Below are 21474 nucleotides of genomic sequence, written 5' to 3' on the forward strand. Positions count from 1 at the left end.
TAAGAAAGCCAGTGGGATGTCCCAGGCTATAACTGTCTTTTTTTTTTAAAGGATGTTTTTGATATTGATCCCAAAAATCCTCTGACTTAGAATCAATGTAATTCCCTTTCATTCCCTTTTTTGTGTTGTGTCTTGTCTTCAAAAGCCACTGAAGATCCTCCGCCCAATTGTCCATTCCCCTAATGACTCTGTGGAGATTCTGAAATACCTAGGTGAGTTCCGTTCCCAAAATGCTCTTTGATTGGCATGCAAATAAAATGAGGTTAAGTAGAACGAAGACAAATGAAGAAGACAAGATCTCCATCTATTAGCTTTTCCTCAAACTCACATTCTTGCCTTGATTACACAAGTTTGTTAGCAGTGAAACTTTACTGAAATAACAAATGAAAAAAAAAAATCTTGTGTCAAAAATAGGGCCAAAGTACTTTTTCACCATCCCCCCATCTTTCTATATTTAAAGACTACTAAAAAGGAGATTTACATTAACCTTCATCTCTGATGGTAGTATAATTGTTTGATAAGTTCATTTCAATGATGCATTATGTTATATTTTGCTGACTTTATTTTAAGTGTTGTCCTTTTGTAATTGCTTAAAGCTTGGGGTAAATTCATTCAGAGACACTCCATACAAATGGATTCGTCTCTCCTAGCTGTTAACATTTAGTCAGTTCTATTGAAGATAGATAAGAAAAGAAGAAATGAAAGCCAGAGAAATGGTCTTTTGTTAGACTAAGAAAAAAAACTATGCCAATTCCTTTGAGAAAAGACCTTTAAAAAGCCATAGTGTTTATATAAAAAGAAGCAAGAAGGAAATTAAATAAGTGGGAAACAGTTATCACTCTGAAATAGAGGTTGCGTCATTTCCTTATTTAAAAGAAGGTGTTGAAAGTTTTTCTTTAAGAGGGCAGGAGATAATTGAGTATATAAAAAAGAGGGCAGATTTGAGGTATTTTGTAGAATTCATTGGGGTTATATGGATAATTAGCTACACCTGAAAATAGCCTCATCAATTTATTCTTATTATTAATTCTGAAAATTAGGTAGAAAGAGAAAAGACTCAGGATTATATGATTGGAAGTACAGGAAGTCCATGAAATTTCAAGGTCCCTATGAGTCAACGGAGCACATACACCACCATTACCTTCCTCTCAAATTCTGAAGTTACTGACTTGCTTTAAGAGAGATACAAGATACAAGAATAACCAGGCAAAATTTCTGGTGTATCCTCCCACAGGGTTGGAAGTATCATATTCAGTTCTAAGCATATCATTTTTGAATATTCCTAAGCTGGAAAGAGTTAAGAGGAGGTCAGTCAAAATGGTAAAGGGCTTTGAGTCTATACCATATAAACACAAGTTAAAGGGATTAGTGATATTTGTTCTGTAGAGTCAATGTGGATAGGATACCTCTCTTTATATGTTTGAAAGGTGATGGTGGAGAATGTACAAGGTTAGGGCCATCTATTTGTTAAAAACAACAACAACAACAACAACAACAAAAACTCTCTCTGTTGTTAGACCAGTTCTATTTGGTTCCATAAGGAGAAATAGGAACAATGGATTGCATAAGGAAAATTTAGATTTGATAAATGGGACAGTTTCTTAGCAATTTGAATTATCCCTAAGTAGAATGAATTGCTTCTAGAACTCATGGAAAGATGTACTTTACACATGAGTTATTTGCATCTACATGGTTCTATTGTCTACTTACCCTTCTCCAAGGGCTACTTTAATTCCTGTCAAGAGGGAGCAGGAAGTTTGGGGCCCCAACTAGAGTGACTATTCTGTTCTTACAAAGAAAAGTTATTAGACTAGAATCATATCTATCCATTTATCCTAGATATTAGTCTAGAGAAAATAATTTTTAACATCAATGAGCTCTCCATTGCTACGTCTTAATATGGAAAAGTATCCCAAGCTAAAAATCCAGGACATGAGTCCTTTCCTGCCAAATGTCAGTTCCATAATGAAGATGTAGTCAATGGAAAATAAACTCATTTATCCAAATCAAGCAAAGAGAAAACAAAATATACATCTCAGAGTATACATCAGAAAATACTCAAAATGACTGAGTTCTTTCATTGGGAGTGAGAAATTTCAGTTCAATCAATAAGAGAGTGATAGATCTTACATCTCCATCCCTTATGTAGGCATAGAACATTGAGTGATCAATCTTCCCCAATGAGAAGAATCCCATAGAAATGGACTTTGAGGTATAGTAATCCTAAAAAGGTTGTAGGTTTCTTCTCAATGGAGATCTCTCAGCAAAGATCACTGGACAACAATTTGCCTCATATGTTGTACTAGAGATTCTTTTTCAGGTATGGGTTGGATACGATCAATCAAACAAACAAATGTTTTTTAAGTACTTACTTTGTGAAGGAACTATGAAGGAACTATTTTGTATAAATACAAAACTAAAGTTCCTGCTTTACACATTCTGCTAAAGGGAAAATTTATTCATAGATATTACAAAATGTATTTTAAATATATATGGTGATGGGGGAGGCATCAACAATTGTGTGAAATGGAAAAGGTGTTTTGATGGAGATGGCACTTGAAATGAACCTTGAAGATAGTTTAAAGGTTACCAGAGGTAAGGAACGAGAGCATTTCAGGTGTTTAGGATGGCCTCTGCAAAGACATATGGGTAGAAGGAACAATGTCATGTGTAGGGAATCCCAATCGGCAAGTTTGGATTGGAACAGAGATTATGTGAAATGGAGTAATGTGAAACCAACCTAAAAATATGAGTTGGGCCCAGGTTGTAAAAAGTTTAAAATGCCAAACACAAGAGTTTCTATTTTAACTTAAAGGCAATAGGAAGCTGCTAAAGTTTCTTGAGCAAAGGAGTGATATAGTTGAATCTGTACTTTAGGAATATTAATTTGACAGCTATGTGAAGGATAGATTCAAACAGGAGAGAGATTTCATGCTGGGAGAACAATGAGGAGACTATTGAAATAATCCCAGTGAGAGGTCATAAGAACCTAGACCAGAGGAATGGCACAAAGGAAAGAGAAAGGAGAGGATTTAAAAAATATCCAGGAAGTAGACTTGATGAAATTTAGCAAATCATTGGATTTGGGGGTATGAAGTAAGGAGAATAGTAGAAGATTAGTGTGAGGCTGGATGAATGGTGTTTCAACAAAAAACAAAGAAATTATGAGAAAGGAGGATAAAAGATAAGGAATTCTTTTTTCAGACACATAGAGTTTAAAATGCCTCTAGGGGATCTAGGTGGATCAGCCAAGCAGAAAATTAGAGATGTGAGATTGGAGCTCATCAGATTGATGAGAGCTGAAGTGGGAGTCATCTTTCTAGAGGTTCTGGTTGAATCTAAGATAGGTGATGAGATCACAGAGGATGTAGAAAGAGGAGAAGAGAAGGCCCAGGATTGAGCCCTTCCAAGTTCCCTTCCAAATCAGAAATTCTATAATTCTGTGAAATTTATTGTATCTTGGATCCATGCCAATAAAGTTTTTTTTCCTGAGATTGACTGAGGGGGGAAGCTTTTATAACTTTCATTTAACAAGTTCCTTCCTATCTTTAAATGAAAAAATAAATAAATCAATATTTTTCACTAACCTTATTACATAATAGAATGGTTACTTATAATGGCTTCAGTAAAGTGTTGTATCAGAGGTTTTAGATTGCATTCCTGATTAAATTAAATCAAAGTATTTCACTGTATCAAATTTATGAGAATTAACAAACAAGATTAATCTCAACTCAGGGAATTAGGCAAGCTTCCTCAAGGGGCAATAAAGATCTAATATCATAAGGTAGGTTGGTAAAACAAAGGAATAAAAAGCTTGATCTATGGTCTCTTTTACTGAGAGCTTTATTAACTGACTCATTCTAAGAAAAGATTAAATGAAATATAGTCTATTTTGTGAGGGAAATAATTAAAAAGATTTACATTTTAACGATTGAGAAGCAGCATAGTACAGTGTAAAGTACTTTGAATTTTGTTACTACTGTGCTAAATTTAATATATAGTTTAAAGTCAGCCAATAAGCCTTTTATTAGGCATCTACTGTGTGCTATGTGCTGTAATAAGTGCTGGGGATGCAAAGAAAGGTGAAAAAATAGTAGCTGTTTTCAAAAAAACTCACAGTTTTTGAACTGTGAACAAACAGAGTTGAGGAATATACATGAAAACAGTCACAAATATACAAGAGATAAACTGGGACTTGAAGGAAGTCAGGAAGTGGAGATATATATAAACAGATATGAGATAAATTAGAGGTAATTAAAGAGGGAAGGAACTAACATTAAAGGGTATTGGGGAAAGATTCTTGAAGAAGGTGAGGTTTTTAACTGGATCTTGAAGGAAGTTGTGAAGTGGAGATAAAGGAAAGAAAAGATGAGGAAAAATCAATGAAATTGTCTATACTCCAGGAGATGGAATACCTTGGGTTTTGTTTTTGTTTTTTTTTTGGGGGGGGAGTTAATTTTTTTATTAAATCTTTTATTTTTCAAAACAATGGACAATTCTTCAACATTAGCCCTTGCAAAACCCTGTTTCCAATTCCCCCTCCTTCCTCACACCTTCCCCTAGATGGCAAGAAGTCCAATATATGTTAAACATGGTAGAAATATATGTTAAATCCAATATATGCATACATATTTATATAATTATCATGGCACACAAGATTTTAAAAAGAGAAGCAAAATAAAATACAAGCAAACAACAAAAAGAGTGAAAATGCTATGTTGTTAACCATACTCAGTTCCCATATTCTTCTCTCTGGATGTAGATGGCTCTCTTCATCACTGAACAATTGGAAATGGTTTGAATCATCTCATTCTTGAAGAGAGCCACTGATTGTCATATAGTCTTGTTGTTGCCATGTATAATGATCTCCTGATTCTGCTCATTTCACTCATTTCAAGAAGTCTCTCCAGGCTTCTCTGAAATCTTCCTGCTGGTTATTTCTTGTGGAATATTCCACAACATTGATACACCATAACTTATTCAGCCATTCTCTAATTGATGGACTTCCACTCACTTTCCAGTTTCTTGCCACTACAAAAAGGGTTGCCACAAATGTTTTTGCACATGGATGGAGTGTCTTGTTGAGGAAACAGCAAGGCAGTCGGTGACTCTGGATTGTAAAGTATCAGGCAAAGGTAGGAGTTAGAGGAATAAGGTAGTAGAGGACTGGAAATGTGGGACGCGGCTGCTCTTACTCAATTCTAAAAAGAATTTGAACTTTAGGGTTTGCCTCAGTATGTGATGGTGCAATTGATGATAACCATTGTTCCTAGTTTTTCAAGGAAGACAAAATGGGAGAACTAACTGGAGGTTCTTCTTCTTCCTCTCCTCTTCTTCCTCTTCCTCTTCCTCCTCTTCCTCCTCCTCCTCCTCAGATATTTCTAAAACTTTGCAAGTCAATCAGACATAATTTCTGAATACTGAAGCCATTGAAACCTGGGTCAGGGACTAAAGCCGAATCCTCAGGTCTTCTTTCTTCCCTCCCTTTCTACTTTTTATTCTCAGTTGATACTGATAATAGGGAACATTTCCTAACCACACTTTGAATTAGTGGAAGGTTTTTTGTTTTTGTTTTTTTTTTTTTTTTTTTTTTTTAAGAAACAAAACTAAGAATCCATGGGCATTTACTGATTTCCCTCACCTGAATGAAACCTACCATCTTTGTTTCCCTCTGGCTATCAGTCTATATTACTTTTTGATCTAACAGTGCTCTCTTTTCTTGCTAAACTGGCTTTCACCCAGAGAGTATCAGTGGTGATTGACTGAGTAGAGAGGGGTTCAGAGGCCAGTATTTAAAAACAGATCTTTTGATAGTATTTGCAATCCACAATCCCTCCCCATGGAGAGAAGACTAGTGAATCTCATCATCTGCTCTTCAAGGACAAAAACTGCTCATCACAATCATAATTCACTTATATGTGTTTATAGTAATTGGATATATTATTCTCCTTGTTTTGCTGACTTCACTCTGCACCAGTTCAAACAAGTTTTTCCATGTCTCCCTGAATTTTTTTATTTACCACTGCTTTGTTGAAGTTTATTTAACTAAACAAAGAAATATCATTTACCTCTTTTTTTTGATAATCCTCAATTTTAATTCTTCAAAGACATTTGTAACACAATCATACATTATAAAAAATATTAGTATTAAAAATGGGGGCTTTGTTTCAAAGGGAAACTTAGGGCCATTAAAAGAGCTCTGTAATTTCCCAAAGGTCTATTGACTCAATTCTGATAATTTGGGGGACAATTTGTCACTTACTTGCAATGTCTGCCTCAGATACAAGTATTAATGGGCAAGGTCCATGGGTAGTCTATCTACCTGACTATTACAATCTGGATAACAATCATTCTTCATTCCTTTAGTTTTCCTGTGAAGGCAGTTAGGCCAAATACTTTTGAGTTGTTAAGGATCTCGTTTGACAGGCTCTGTAATGTTCTAGGGATTAATGGAATCAATCAGCCCAAGGTCGGGAAGACCTTACCATCTAAAGAGAATTCCTCTAACCTCAGAGATACCTCTGGATATTGGGATTCCTAAAAAAAAATATTGAGTATAACTTTCTGTTTGTTTTTTTTCAATATATTAATAACCACAGGGTGAATGAACAAAGTTATTTGTATCATTCTATCTTTCCAGGGATCTCGTATGACTATGACAAATACAAGGAAGATAATTTATTAGAGAGATCCTTTAAGCTCCTGTTTTGTTCCTGTTAAGGGTGATTGACCCTACCTTACTTAAAATGAGGGCAATAACCAGGTGAGAACGCTTATACTGGATCAATCAATCCAAAGCATTAGGCTAGAAAAGATGAGTTTAGTCATTGGTTAAAAGCAAATGAGACTTCACAGAAAGAGTATTGGTAATAACTGAGAATTGTTTATGGCTTGTGTATCTTCTATAAAAACACAAGTCAGTTCGGAAATCAAACATTTAAATGTCTGCTAGCTTAGAGGAGAGACCAGTTCCAGCAAAGTCCTCGAGAGAGAATCACTTGGGAGAAGAAACAAGATTAAATAAAGATTCTGCTTCCTCTTCTCCTTTCCCTCTAGACCAGAAGACAACTGTGTGAACTTGAGATTGTCAAGAAATTGAGATTTTGGCAACCTAGAAGAGTAGGAACTGTCCCCAGCTAACATTAGAATCCAAAGCAAACTAGACACCTTGAAGCTTCAGGACCCTAAAAGGAGGCAGGAAAAACACACCCAAGAGAACAATCTTAAGAAATCCAATAGGAAGGCTTTCAAGAGTGGTGTTACCCCTTTAGTATATGTCCTTTAAGCTTGGTTCTACTTTTTTCTAGATTCTAAATGGACACCGAATCATAGATATTGGGGGGGGGGATGTTTTATACAAAGGATTCTAACTACACTGCCTTAGTAAAAATCTTTTATTAAAATTAATGAAGTCTGGCCAACTGATATCAAATGACAATTATTGTAGGGAAAGCACTGGTAGAGGTTTATGAAGTATTGTATTAGAAACATCCTATCACCATCATCATTTCTCTGAGAATTTAAAGGCATCCTAGAATTAATTATACACCAAAATGTCACAACTAGGTTTAGATATACCATATATGAAGATAAGGTCAAAATGAGCACATAATTTAAACATAAAAGGTGATACCATAAGCAATTTAGGGGAATATGAATAGTTTACTTATCAGATATATGGATAAGGAATGAGATAAAGAGCACTACAGGATATAAAATTAATAATTCTGATTACATTAAATTAACAAGGGTTTACACAAATCATATCAAAGCATTTAAAATTTTAAAAGGAAAACAGAAAACGGGAAATTTTTTAAAAACAAGTTTCTTTGATAAAGGTCTTATTTCTTAAATATATAGAAAACTGAGTCAAATTAATGAAAATATAAGTCATTTCTCAGTTGATAAAGGTTCAAAGGATATGAAGAAGAAATGAAAGTTAAATATAAGCATATGAAAAAATGCACTAACTCACTATTGATTAGAAAAATGCAAAATAAAACAACTCTTAGATACCATATCACACATCATATGGGTCAATATGACAGAAAATGGCAAATGTATGGAATGTGGGAAAATTAAGATACACTGTTGATAGAGTTGTGAACTGATCTAACCATTCTGGAGAGCAATTTGAAATCATGCCAAAGGATTATAAAACTGTGTTTACCCTTTGACCTAGAAACACCCCTATGAAGTCTGTATTCCAACGAGAATTTTTTAAAAGTGGGGGAGGACCTATATGTACAAAAATATTCATAGCAGGTCTTTTTGTGATAGAAAAGAATTGGAAAATGAGGGGATGCCCATCAATTGGGCATGAACAAGGCTAAACAAATTGTGTTATATGATTGTGATGGAACACTATTATAAGAAGCAGAAAACTTTCACAAAAACCTGAAGACTGATTTAAACTGAAGAAAAATGAAGTGAGCAGAACCACAAGAAAGTTGTATATAGTAACAACAATATTGTATAATGATCAATGGTGAATGACTTGGCTATTTTTAGCAGGACAATATTTCATGACAATTTCAAAGGACTCATGATGAAAAATGCTACCTGACTCCAGAGAAAGAACTGCTCTAATCTGAATGTTGACTGAAGCATCTTTTTTTTCCTGTAATTTTATTTATTTTACTTGAGTTTGTCATTATGATTTTTTGGGGTTTTTGGGTCTGTTTTCTTTTGCAATAGGACCAATAGAGAAATATATTTTGCATGACTGCACATGCATAATCTATGTCAAATTGCTGATTTTATCAATGAGATAAGTAGGAAGGGAGGAAGAGAGGGAGCAGAGAATTTGGAACCCCAAATTTTTTCTTAAAAAACTAATATTAAAAATTGGTTTTACATGTAATTGGAAAAAATGAAATATTAAAAAAGATGTCCTAGAGACCTGAGGGAACACTTTCTGGAGACCCTACCTGTCACTCTAAAGTGAAGTGGGATGGAGATTACAAACTGCAGAGCATGTGTTCTAAAGTAAATTCATGGGAGTATTTATTAAATCATCCATTTAACTGTATGCTTTTGAAGATGTAGTCTACTATGGAATATCCCTCTCCATTCCCAAGTACTGCAATCTAGGCTGCTCTTGTCTCATGTGAGGATCATCTTGTAAAATATTTTATAAAATTAGAAAGTAAATATATGAGTCAATTACTATTGCTATTTTCATGGTGGCCTTTTTTCATAATGAGGTTTGAAGTTATACCTTTAGCATTCTTTTATCTTTTCTGTGTTCTTGATCTAGTTTTGTTGTGCTAATTGCTCTTTCTACTTCCTTAAGTGGGACTTCTGGAACTTTATTCAAATACAATTTAGAAAATACTGCTCTTTACTTTAAGAACTTAAATGTATTTTCTATCACCAAGCCTAAGTTCTGCTACCTAGTAATCAATGAATCTTTCTACCAGTTGATTCCATCTCTATCCAAGTTCCTATCCCTGATAAGCAAATATTCTTATCATTTTTTTTCATTTGCCACACATGTTGATCCCTCCATGTAAAACATTGTACTCAGAACAATAGGTTATGATTTTTGTTGTTCTGGCCAAAAAGCAGGGGTAATGGGTAAAAAGCCCCATCTCATAGTTTCTTTTTTTTTAACATGATAACTTTATTATATATTTAAAAGGAATAGTACGTTGTACATAATAGATTTACAGTTTTATATGCAAACATCTTTAAAAAATATTCTGTTATAAAAATGCTTGTTTTATTATTTAAGTTCCATATAAAATAAATTTTACTTTATTTTAAAATAATAGCTTTTTAATTTTCAAAATATATGCAAAGATAGTTAATATTCATTCTTCCAAAATCTTATGTATCAATTTTTTTCTCCCTCCCTTCACCCCATCTTCTCCTCTAGACAGCAAGTAATCCAATATATGTTAAAGATGTGCAGATCACAGTTGTCATGCTGCACAAAAAGGACAAAAAATGAAAAAGAAAACAAAAAGCAAGCAAACAATAAATTTAAGTCTTCAATAGCATTGTAAACAGCAGTTGTCCAAGTGTTAAATCATATCAAATTTAATAAAATCAAAAACCTATTTCACTTTTTAAAATTGAATAATAGACTTTTTCACCTATATAGTTCATGTCTACCTAGAAATGACTAATTATTTAGTTAAATCAGTATCTTATTTTCCTCCTAAGTTTCCCAGGCTTTGCATCCAGACTTATAACAATAAATATCTTTTGCATCCAAAATAGAAATATACCAAAATTTTCCATCACAAATACTCTATCATAGCTTTGAGACATAATAAAAACTTTCACCGTGGAATTTAATTATTCAGTTGACTGCCAGAAGAATGAAGCTAGCGAAAAAAAAAAATGGGTTTGGAACTCAAAAGTTAAAATAAATATTTATTTCAAAAAATACATATGGAGTTACAACCCAAACTATTACAAAGTTGAGTTTTGTTGTAATAATGGCACTTCATGGATTATGCAAATGAGATGGGAATCTTTTGTTTATGTTCTCCCTTTTTGGGGGGGATTTCAAAGCATACTTTTCATCTGACTTCCTTAAGATCAGTAGAAGTGTGAGCTCAACCATGGAAGTACTCCTTCATGTGATGAAAATTACAGCCTATCATGTCTAACTCTTCTCCATGTTTCTACATAAAATCCCCATGACAGTTCCTCCAAACATGCTGGAGGCCTTGCTCTAGTCTCTTGATATTGAATAGATGCCAATAGAGGGCACCAACTGTCCATCATCTATTTCCTATTTTTGCTATGGGACCAGCCCATTTCAACCCTCCCTTCCAGTTGTATATTTCATCACGGGCATCCTTTGTACTGCTTTGCCTTCAAAATTCTTTAATAACGTGTTACAGTCTCTCATGCCCTCTCCACTAACCTTCCACATGATAGATGTTTCTCGGAGCTTCTAAACTTAAATCTCTTCCTGAATAATTACAGAAAGTTATTGTGAAGCTCATGTATTTATAATTATTCTGTGTTTTCCATTTCATAATTGTACCTTCTATATGCAGAGTTCAATGTAATTTTAATACTAGCTCTGCTGTGAAAATATGGCAATAATTAGGAGGGAAATGCACTAAAGGAAAGCATTGTTCCATCAATAACTTACAAAACTTTAAAATATTGCCATTAATTATAAATAGGCTACTCTCTTTTCTGCAATATATCCCTATTTGTTTGACACCTGGCAGTGCCTAAGTCAATTTATTTACCTCCTCTGCTACTCTCTATTCAATCCCTGGGGACATTATCTCTGAGGGAAATTGTAGCAATGGTAACAAGATGTATACATGAATGATTCATGTAAGAACACTCTCTTATATGGTTCCCCAAATGGGATATGTGGATCAGCTTAACCTTACCAAAATTATGTCTGACATTTCCAGGGAATTTCCCTTTCCTTGGTTATTGGAAATTAGTAAATAGCTATATCAAATGCAATCAAACAATCAATCAATTAGCATTTATTAACTACTTACTATGGACCATGTATTTTTTTAAGTGCTGGATAAAATAGAAAAAAAAATCAGTTCCTGCTTTCAAGGAGCTCATAGTCTAATGGGGGGACAACAAGCAACAACTATTTACAAATAAAATAAATACAAGACAAATTGGGAGTAATGTCTAATGGAAGACTTCCTACAGAAGGATAGACATTAGCTGAGACTGACAGAAACCCTAGGAAGGCAGGAGGAGGCAGAGATGAGGAAGGAGGTTTCCAAATATGGGAAACAGGTTGTGAATATACTCAAGAGTTGAGAGAGAGTTCCTATCCCTTGGACAGGAAATCAAATCAGTCAATACATAAAGAAATTAACTGAGACTGTTCTTTGGAAAGACAAATAATGAAACTGAAATTTAAATATTATGTTTGAGGAATAGCCAGGAGGCTACTGTCACTGGATTAGAGATTATAGGAAGGAAGATAAAGTGTAAAAAAGACTGGAAAGGTACGATAGGGCTGAGTTATGAAAGGTTTTAAAAGCCAAACAAAGGATTTTATGTTAGATCCTGGTGGCCATAGGGAACCACTGGAGTTTATTGAATGGGGATATCTGTAGAAAGATCATTTTGACAGCTAAAAGGATTAGATCAGGAGCAGTGAGAAATTTAAATGGCATCAGAGTCCAAGTGAGCACAAATATATACCATGAAAACAAATTTTGAAAGATTTCTTGTAACTAAGTATCAAAAAAGAAAAAAGGAGGAACTTAGATTAAATTATTCCACAACCTTGCAAAACTCGGTCAAGGAATTCTCTTTTCATTTTAAGGGAATTTATATATTGACCTTTTTAGAAGGTAAATTCCTTGAGGGCAGGGATGTTATTTCACTGTGGTCTTTGTATCCTCAGTGCTTGGCAGAATGCCTAACAAACAAGAGGTGTTTAATAAATAATTATTGGTTGTTTCATTGACAATGATGGTGGTAGTGGTGGTGATGATGATATAAATATTACTGGGACAGTATGGCTAGATGAAAAGGTTCATGGAGGGGAGTAATGTGTAAGAAGACTGGAAAGGTCATAATAATCCATATGATTATGGATTTATTGAGCCCTCCTAAGGGGCTGGTATTGTATTATATATAATTATGGCACTCTAGAAAGTAGAGATTTTACGACATTTCTGTTCTGGTGTCCTTAATATTTAAAGACAATCCTTTGGGATCCATATGAAATGTCTTGAATTTGCCACTTTAGGCCAGATTTTGAAGTGATTATATTAGGTTTTGGTGTTTCATTAACTTCTATCGATGCTTTCTCTTGGTCCCATTTACTCATCAAATTGTCTATCATTTTACATGCCATGTCCCCCCATGGTACAGTAGCACCCTGTATCTTAGCCCAAAGGCCTTTTTACTGTATGCATCCCAACAGAACAAGCCCTCAAAGAGATAGGAATACCAGATCATCTTATTTGAGGAATTTGTGTGCAGGTCAAGAAGCAACAATTAGAACCAAACATGGAACAACAGATCGGTTTAAAATTGGAAAAGGAGAACAATAAGGATGTAAGTTGTCATCTTGTATAACTTTTAAATAGAATACATTATGTGAAATGCCAGGCTGGATGGCTCAATAACTAGAATTAAGGTTGCCAGAAGAAATGTCAACAATCTCAGATATGCCGATGATATTGTTTGATGGCAGTAAGTTAAAAAAATAAATAAATAAGAGGTCTTTTGATGAGGGTGAAAGAGGAGAATACAAAAACTGGTTTGAAGCTTAACATTAAAGAACCTACCATCCTGGCAATTGGTCGATCACTTTCTGACAATAAAGAGAGAAGAAATGGAAGCAGTATCAGATTTTTATGTTCTTGGGCTCCAATATCACTATAGATAGTGATTGAAGCCATAAAATTCAAAGATATTTGCTCCAAGAAAGAACAACTATGGAAAATCTGAACATCAGAGACTTCATCTTGCCAGTAAAGGTCCAGATCATCAAATTTACGGGTTTTCCAGTAGCAATGTATGGTTGTGAGGGTTGGACTATAAGGAAAGCCAAGAACCACAGAATTGATACTTTTGAATTATGGTTTTGGAGAAAACTTTTGAGAGTCCCTTGGATAGGAAATCAAATCAGTCAATACATAAAGAAATTAACTGAGACTGTTCTTTGGAAAGACAAATAATGAAACTGAAATTTAAATAATTTGGCTACATAATGAAAAGACAGGGCTCATTGGAAGAGATCCTACTCTTCAGAAAGATTAAAAGCAAAAGGAGAAATGGATGGCAGAAGATAAGATGGATAATGTAATGGAAGCAACAAACATGATCTTGGACAGACCTCAGGAGATAGGGGAGGGTAGAAGGACCTGGTGTGCTATTGTCCGTGTGGTCATAAAGAGTTGAACACAATTGAATAAATTTATAAGAAAAGATATCATTTTGGTTTAAAAAAAATAATTGTTTTTTCTCTAAAAGTGTTCCAATCGGGTGTTTTTAGGATATAGCATTCTTATCCTCCCACAATTACTTCTATCACAAATAGAAGGAAATAGATTATTTCATAGATTACTTTGCATGCTTCTTCTGTCTTCCCTGAAACAAAAAAAAAAAAAACACATCTTTAATGTAAATGTTCTTCTGATAGTTGTGAATCATAGAACAGTAACATTTCTGGGTAATTGAAGGTGATGATCAAGGAAAGGGCAATGGAAGAGCTTAGCTGTAAGTATATCACAATACAAATAAAGAATTGGATAAATAATAAAAAAAAATAAAGAATGGAAGAAGTAGTGTAGTAGATATCAGCAGATACATTTTGATAAGAGAGCTAACTCAGCTACTGATGTAGTGAGGGATAGGGATGATCAATGGACAACCCATGTACTTATTTGCATCCACATGAATTAAAGAGCTATCTATTGAAATGACTCCATTATATTGGATAGACATGGATAATAGTCACATAGGATGAATGGGTCCAGATGGGCTATAATATACATTGATGAAAGATGTACCCACATTGATGTACCATCTCCTTATGTTCAGTTTGTTGTCAAGTCTTGTCAATTTTACCTCCAAAACATCTTTTTATAAAAATTCTCTTTTTTCCACCCTAGTTTGGACCCACTCCCCCTTTTTTCTATTTTAAGTACTTAGCATAATAACAGTAACACAGGTAGCTACTTTAAAAAATGCTTATTGAATAAATAAAGGCATTGTGGTGTATGTAAGTATAGAAGTTAAAAAAAAACCTTCAGCAAAAAAAAGCATGGTGTTATAGTAGAGAGAGAGTTGACGTGGATGCCAGGAATCATTGGTTTCAAGTCAGCATTCTAGTTATGTGACCCTCAGCAAAGCAGTTGACTTGTTGATGCCCTAGACAAGTTTTAAGATTATAAATTGCAGAGCAATTGCTTCTCTGCATTGGGGAAGGAGTTTCTCTCTGAGAATTGACTATGTCAATAAAATCACAGATTTAGTCTTCTCTCTCTCATCCCCAAATAAGTCTTTAGCACCTGCTAATGAGATAAAAACAACTAAGGTATGATGATGAAATTCAGGAAAGATGAATGCATACTAATAACATCACTTAGGTTAAACTTATATATTATTAAAAACATTTTAAAAAGAAAAATGAGTGACAATTTAATTTAATTTATAACACTTTAATGAGATCATTTTTATTAAGCTATGAACCATGCATATTTTGAGCAGTGCTATTCCCATTTGCCTGTGGGGGGAAATTCTGCTGCTGCACAAAAGATATTAGACCACTGAACATTATTTCTCTTTAACAAATGAGGCATTGTCCTGAAAACATGAGCTACCTTTTCCCATGGGAGTTCTCTTATGCTGTTAATTGCTCCAAATGGCAGTTTTTGAAGAAATCAATGTAGGGAACTACGCAAAGGGAAATTATGATTTTGGTTATAAAATGTGGTATGGATCTGTTGAAGTGCCCTGTTGAGAGATGCTCTGTGCAACTTGCAACTTCATGAGCCATTAACTGAACTTAAACTCTAAATATACAGACATATTTCTTGATATTATCAGAGCATCTTGGGCTATTTTTTGCTGCTTGGGGTGTCAACTGCTTTGCTTTTTTATTATTATTTAATACAAACTTCATGAAAGAAATAATGGTAAAATGGCCTATTTTGGAAGGTGGTTGTTAAGGCTGTCTCCTTCCCCAGATTATCATTTATGTACTTATCCATTTATATATTCTTGGTTTTCTTGCTGATCCCCAAATTCAGAGATTTAACTCCTTATCTCTGTGACTTTACACAGGTTATTTTGCCTTCCTGTCTTATAGTCATTCACTTGCACTCAGTTTCCTGCTAAGTTTATCTCAGTTTCTGTCTTTCAGAAAGCCTTTCCTGATCATACTCCTGATATGCTTGCTCTCTCTCTCTTTTTCTCTCTCTCTCTGTCTTTTTTTTCTCTCTCTCTTTTACTCTTTGTCACATATAAAATCTTACATTTTGTTATTAGTATAAATATCCTTTCCCCTCGATGGATTGTAAGCCGCTGGAGGAGAAGGATATTTTTAATTATCTTTAATCCCTTGTGTTTAACACAGCACCTTGTACTTGGTAGGTATTTAATAAATGCTTATTTAATTGAATCGGTTATTGAATTATATTTCATTATTTTATTTTTGAGTATTGCCACAACTTACTCATGTCAAAGGAAGGCAAGACCTTTTTCAGTTCCAGAATTCTTAGAAAGGAAGAGACCTCAGAGGCTATCCAGTTCAATTCATACGCAGAAAGGAATCCCCACAAAGGCCTTCCCTGAGCAGGATTCCCCTCTGGCCTCTTGCCAACCATTCCATGTGTGGGTAGCTGTAATGGTTAAAAAGTTTTGTTTTATACCAAGTCTAAATTTGCCTCCTGGTACCTTCCAGTCTTTACTCTTCATTCTGCTTTCTGAGGCCAAGCAGACAGAGTCTAATTTCTTTTCTACCATATAAATCCCTTCAAATACCTGAAGGCAGCTGCTATTCTGCCTGCTCCCCATAACCAAGTCATCCCCAGCTCTTCAATCAGTCCTAATATCATTAGTACAATTCCAAGTTGTTTCATTAGCTTGGTTTCCTTTCTCCAGATATTATCCAGCTTATCCTTCTTAAGCTGCACAGTCCAGGAGAGAGCATCATGTCCAAGGTACAGTCTGATCAGGGTAGGTACATCAGGACTAATACTTTTCTTATTCCTTATTATTTGCTAACCAAATGAAAGTGACATAGTTGGATTAAAGAGCTGATGAAGGTAGACAGATTCAGAGCAGCCAGTGGTACAACCAGAGAACTGAGGAGGTTTAATTGAGGAGGGAAATTAAGGACATTTAACCTGTCTATGACTATACATGAAACTTGCCACTCAACCAACAACAAGAGGGAATTCCTTCACCACTAAGGAAATAAATACAACAGAATGGCTGGAACCTCCCCACCACTCTAAACAACAAGGAAAGCAGAAGAGTCTGTCCTGGGTAAAGTAGGTTGAAAAGCTTGCCTTGTATATTCCTTAAATAGGCTGTGGAAGGAGATAGTTCCTAATCAATATTACATAGTTTTTGAAAAGTCATTGTAGAAAAAGAATTGACTCTACCAAAAAAAAAAATGATTCATGGTATAAAAATTTGCATTACTGAAAGAAATGATCTCATGGAATGAAATATACCTTGTATCTACTGGCAGAGAGGTGGGGAGCCACTAGGGCAGAATGGTTTCTATATTGTTGAAGGAGGTCCCTGGATTAAGTATTTTGGTTTAACTATCTTTCTTGGTTGGGAAGGAGAGTGTAATTCCTGGTTGAGGGTAGGGGCAGGTTTCCTGAAATGATCATGATATAAAAAATAAAGGGAAAAAGCACCAATAAAATATTTTATGAAGACTAAATAGCATAATGGAATGGGAATATACTTAGATATGGAGTTAGAGGACTCTAGAGGTTTACTGCTTCTGAGTTCTTGGACAAGACTCAGTCTTTTCATCTATGAAACGAGAAGCCTGGACTAGGTGTCTCTAAGATTGTAGTGCCATATCTATATTGATATTCCTATGTTCCTGTAAAATGATCTCATGAATTTTGTGGAAATCATATTGAAAACATGAACAAAATAAACAGTAAACTTTGGATTCTGCCAAAATGACAGTGATTTTTTAAAAAATGGAATGAAAAAGAAAATTGATTTAAGGTCATATAGATCATTTATATCATCATTAAAACAAAAGAGAAAAAGGACAAAGATGAAGAGAGCCTGTTTTCAGTGCCATTTTCAGAAAGTCCAGTTTATTTTCTTGGCTAAAAAAAGGAATATCATTCCTGTTTTCCCTTTACCATTTCCAGTAACCCTTTCTTCCTTCCTCTCTCATCCACTGTGTCTGGGAGAGAGTCCTACTGTCTGTACCATGGAACAGAGCTCTAATTACTTGATCATGGCAGACTGCAACTTTCCCCATTGACAGCTCAGTGACTCACCCAGCAAGTGGATCCACAGGACTTGACACTGGCCATTCTAAATTAAATTGCCAGGCGAAGGATGAGAAACATAGCTGGGAGGCAGCACCTTCTGAGTACTTTAGACCTCTGATGCTGATGCCCTGCCAGGTTTTGGCTTCCCTTTAATTATTATATGTCAGTACCAAATCATAGGGAAAATATCACTGAAGCTTAGCCCATTTAAAAGAACCACAGGAAAGCTCAGGGGTACAAATACTAGGGAAAAATAGGGTGATTCACCCAAGTTTCTCTTTCACTCCCAGTTTTTTTTTTTTACAGTCATAAAAAAGGCACCAGGTCCTAGTTTTTCTCATGATAAAAGTATTTTCCCAGACATGCTCATTGTGACTATAGAGAAAAGGGATTCCTGTGTCTTTTATTGATATTTTGATCATATATATGATTTGATTAAATTCAATCCAACTGGCATTTTAAGCATATACTCAGTGAAAGTCACTCTCCTAGGTCGTTGGGATCTAAAGATGAAAAAAGGAAGTAATTCTTGCCCTCAAGGAACTTGTATTTTCCTTATATTCATAAAGACAGTAACCCATCCATATCTTTTCATTTCCGTTGATATTTATCTATGAATTGCCATAAATCCTCCTCACTGATAAATCTGTCAAAGGAGCTGGAGAACTTCTTCTAAATTGACCACCATACATGATAGGAGGACTTAACTTTTCCAGATCATATCCCATACTTCTTTTACATGAACAGTGCACCTCCCTTTGTGATCACGCACTTCCTGGATGGCATCTTTCAGGCAACTTCTTTCTTGTAAGTCCTTGTGGAAAATGCATATATCTTCCTGTTGCTCTTTGTCACTCTGTGGCAATGAACATTATATAGCTACACATCATAAAATATCTCAATTTCTTAAGGGAAAAGAGATTCACTGTTTAAAAATGTATTTTTTTAATCAGTTGATTGATTTTTTAAAATTAAATTTACCAGGTGTTTTAGCATAATTCAAATATAGTTTTCCTTTGGGCTCAGAGATTATCTCATGGAATAATATAAAATAGAGTAACATCAAGCCTATATGATGGAAAGGACCCCAAATACTTCAAAATGACCAGCCTACAGCAAGGAAAGGAATGAATTATAAGTGTGTATGATGTAGTTCTCCAATACTTAAGTAGATCTGTGATCTCATTAATGCTGGCATGCCCTCCAGGGGTACAGGAAGCAATACTTTCAAGCCTTCTTATCCAGTGAAACTCTTGTCCATGTCTTCCCATAAATCCTGTATGAAGATACTATAAAATATACTGGTGCTCTTCTAAGCCTCTTGATGTTGTGTAAATTGGTTGGTTGATTGATTGATCCCAGGACAGCACATGAATTATCAGTTTATCTTTTGCTCTTGCTAAATGGCAAGCCCACCTCTTTTTCTAGCCATACATCTCTCAGATAGTGTACTTTGTCCCCTCCTGCTCCCTGACTGTCATTCCAGATTTAAGGCATGTTGTAAGTGTGGATCAAGATCTACTCAAAATAGCTCATGAGCTCTCAACAATGTTTCTTTAACTAACTTACCAGATATCTGAAGAGTTCAAGCTAATAGATATTTGGTTAAATGGAATCCAAAAAAAAAATTTCTGCCATAAATACAAGGATACTTTCTCTATGGAAGGGATATGCTCTGGAAACAATTAAGGCTAGGAAATAATGCATGGCAGGATCCATGTGCAGGAATATGGGATGTACATTAATTTCCTCAGTTCAACTGGGATCTTCTGACTTTTTGCTCCTTTATTGCTCTTGCTAAACATGTTTGCAGTGAAATGCATTTGCTGCTGCCATTGCATTCTACTTTGCTAACAGATCTTCATTTATTTTTGTGGCCTTGGGAAAGGATTCCTAGCTCTTTAACTGGATTGCTTCCAGGCACTTTAGCTATTTTGTGATGCAATCCCCTAGCTAGCTATCTAGAGAAACATTGCAAGATATTTTAACTATGTCTTTTAAACTCATATTTACCTTATGATGCTTAGAAGTACCTTGGTCTAAACTCTTATTTTTGTTATAGCCCACAAATGATGAGTTAGGGGTTAGTGTAACTATTCGATTATCATCTCTGACATTTAATAGCAAAGAGTTCTAGATTTAAAAATCTTGAATATGTATTTAGAGGAATAGGGTTCAAATCCTGACTTTGCTCCTTAATGCCTGAGTAATTTTGGCCAAGTCATTTAACTTGTTAGTCTTCTGTTTCTTCATATGTAAAATGAAGCAATTGGATCAGATGACCACTAAATTCTCTTCTAGATTGAAATTGATGGCACTTGGATTATGAAGATTAAGCATTTTCTTGAGTAACTTGTTTTCTTTTTTTTCTATTATAGCTTTTTATTGACAAAACATATGCATGGGTAATTTTTCAACATTGATCCTTGCAAAAACTTATATTCCAATTTTTCCCCTCCTTCCCTCCACCCCTTCCCCTAGATGGCAGGTAGTACCATACATGTTAAATATGTTAAAGTATGTTAAATAAAATATATGTATACATATTTATAGTTGTCTTGCTACACAAGAAAAATCAGATTTAGAAAGAAAGTAAAAATAACCTGAGAAGAAAAACAAAAATGCAAGCAAACAATAACAGAAAGAGTATGAATGATATGTTGTAGTCTACACTCATTTCCCTGACTTCTTTCTCTGGGTGTAGCTGGTTCTGTTCATTACTGATCAATTGGAACTAATTTGGATCCTCTCATTACTGAAGATAGCCATTTCTATGAGAATTGATCCTCATATAGTATTGTTGTTGAAGTATATAATGATCTGATTCTGCTCATATCACTCAGCATCAGTTCATGTAAGTCTCTCCAAGCCTCTCTGTATTCATCCTGCTGGTCATTTCTTACAGAACAATAATATTCCATAACATTCCTATACTACAATTTACCCAACCATTCTCCAATTGATGGGCGGCCATTCAATTTCCAGTTTCTAGCCACTACAAACAGGGCTGCCACAAACATTTTGGCACATACAGGTCCCTTTCCCTTCTTTAAGATCTCTTTGGGATTAAGCCCAGTAGTAACCGTTGCTGGATCAAAGGGTATGCACAGTTTGCACCTTTTTGAGTATAGTTCCAAATTGCTCTCCAGAATGGTTGGATCCATTCACAGTTCTACCAACAATGTATCAGTGTCCGTACTGATTCCCCTCATCCCCTCCAACATTCATCATTATCTTTTCCTGTCATCTTAGCGCATCTGACAAGTGTGTAATAGTATCTCAGAGTTGTCTTAATTTGCATTTTTCTGATCAAAATCTTGATCTTGATTGTAAATGTTAAATGTTCACTAGCAGGGAAATCATACAGTGAGATATGTGCTGGCTTCTATCTGAAATATCTCATTTTAGTTTGCATAGGTGTATGCATGTTGACTGAAGTGGTCAGCCATTATTAGAATGTTGTTTATCTGTATTCTTTGGATTTCCTTTGAAATAGTACCATATGCAAAAGTTTGTTATTATTTAT

The sequence above is a fragment of the Antechinus flavipes genome, chromosome 1, assembly GCF_016432865.1.
Source record: "Antechinus flavipes isolate AdamAnt ecotype Samford, QLD, Australia chromosome 1, AdamAnt_v2, whole genome shotgun sequence".
NCBI classification, from domain to species: domain Eukaryota; kingdom Metazoa; phylum Chordata; class Mammalia; order Dasyuromorphia; family Dasyuridae; genus Antechinus; species Antechinus flavipes.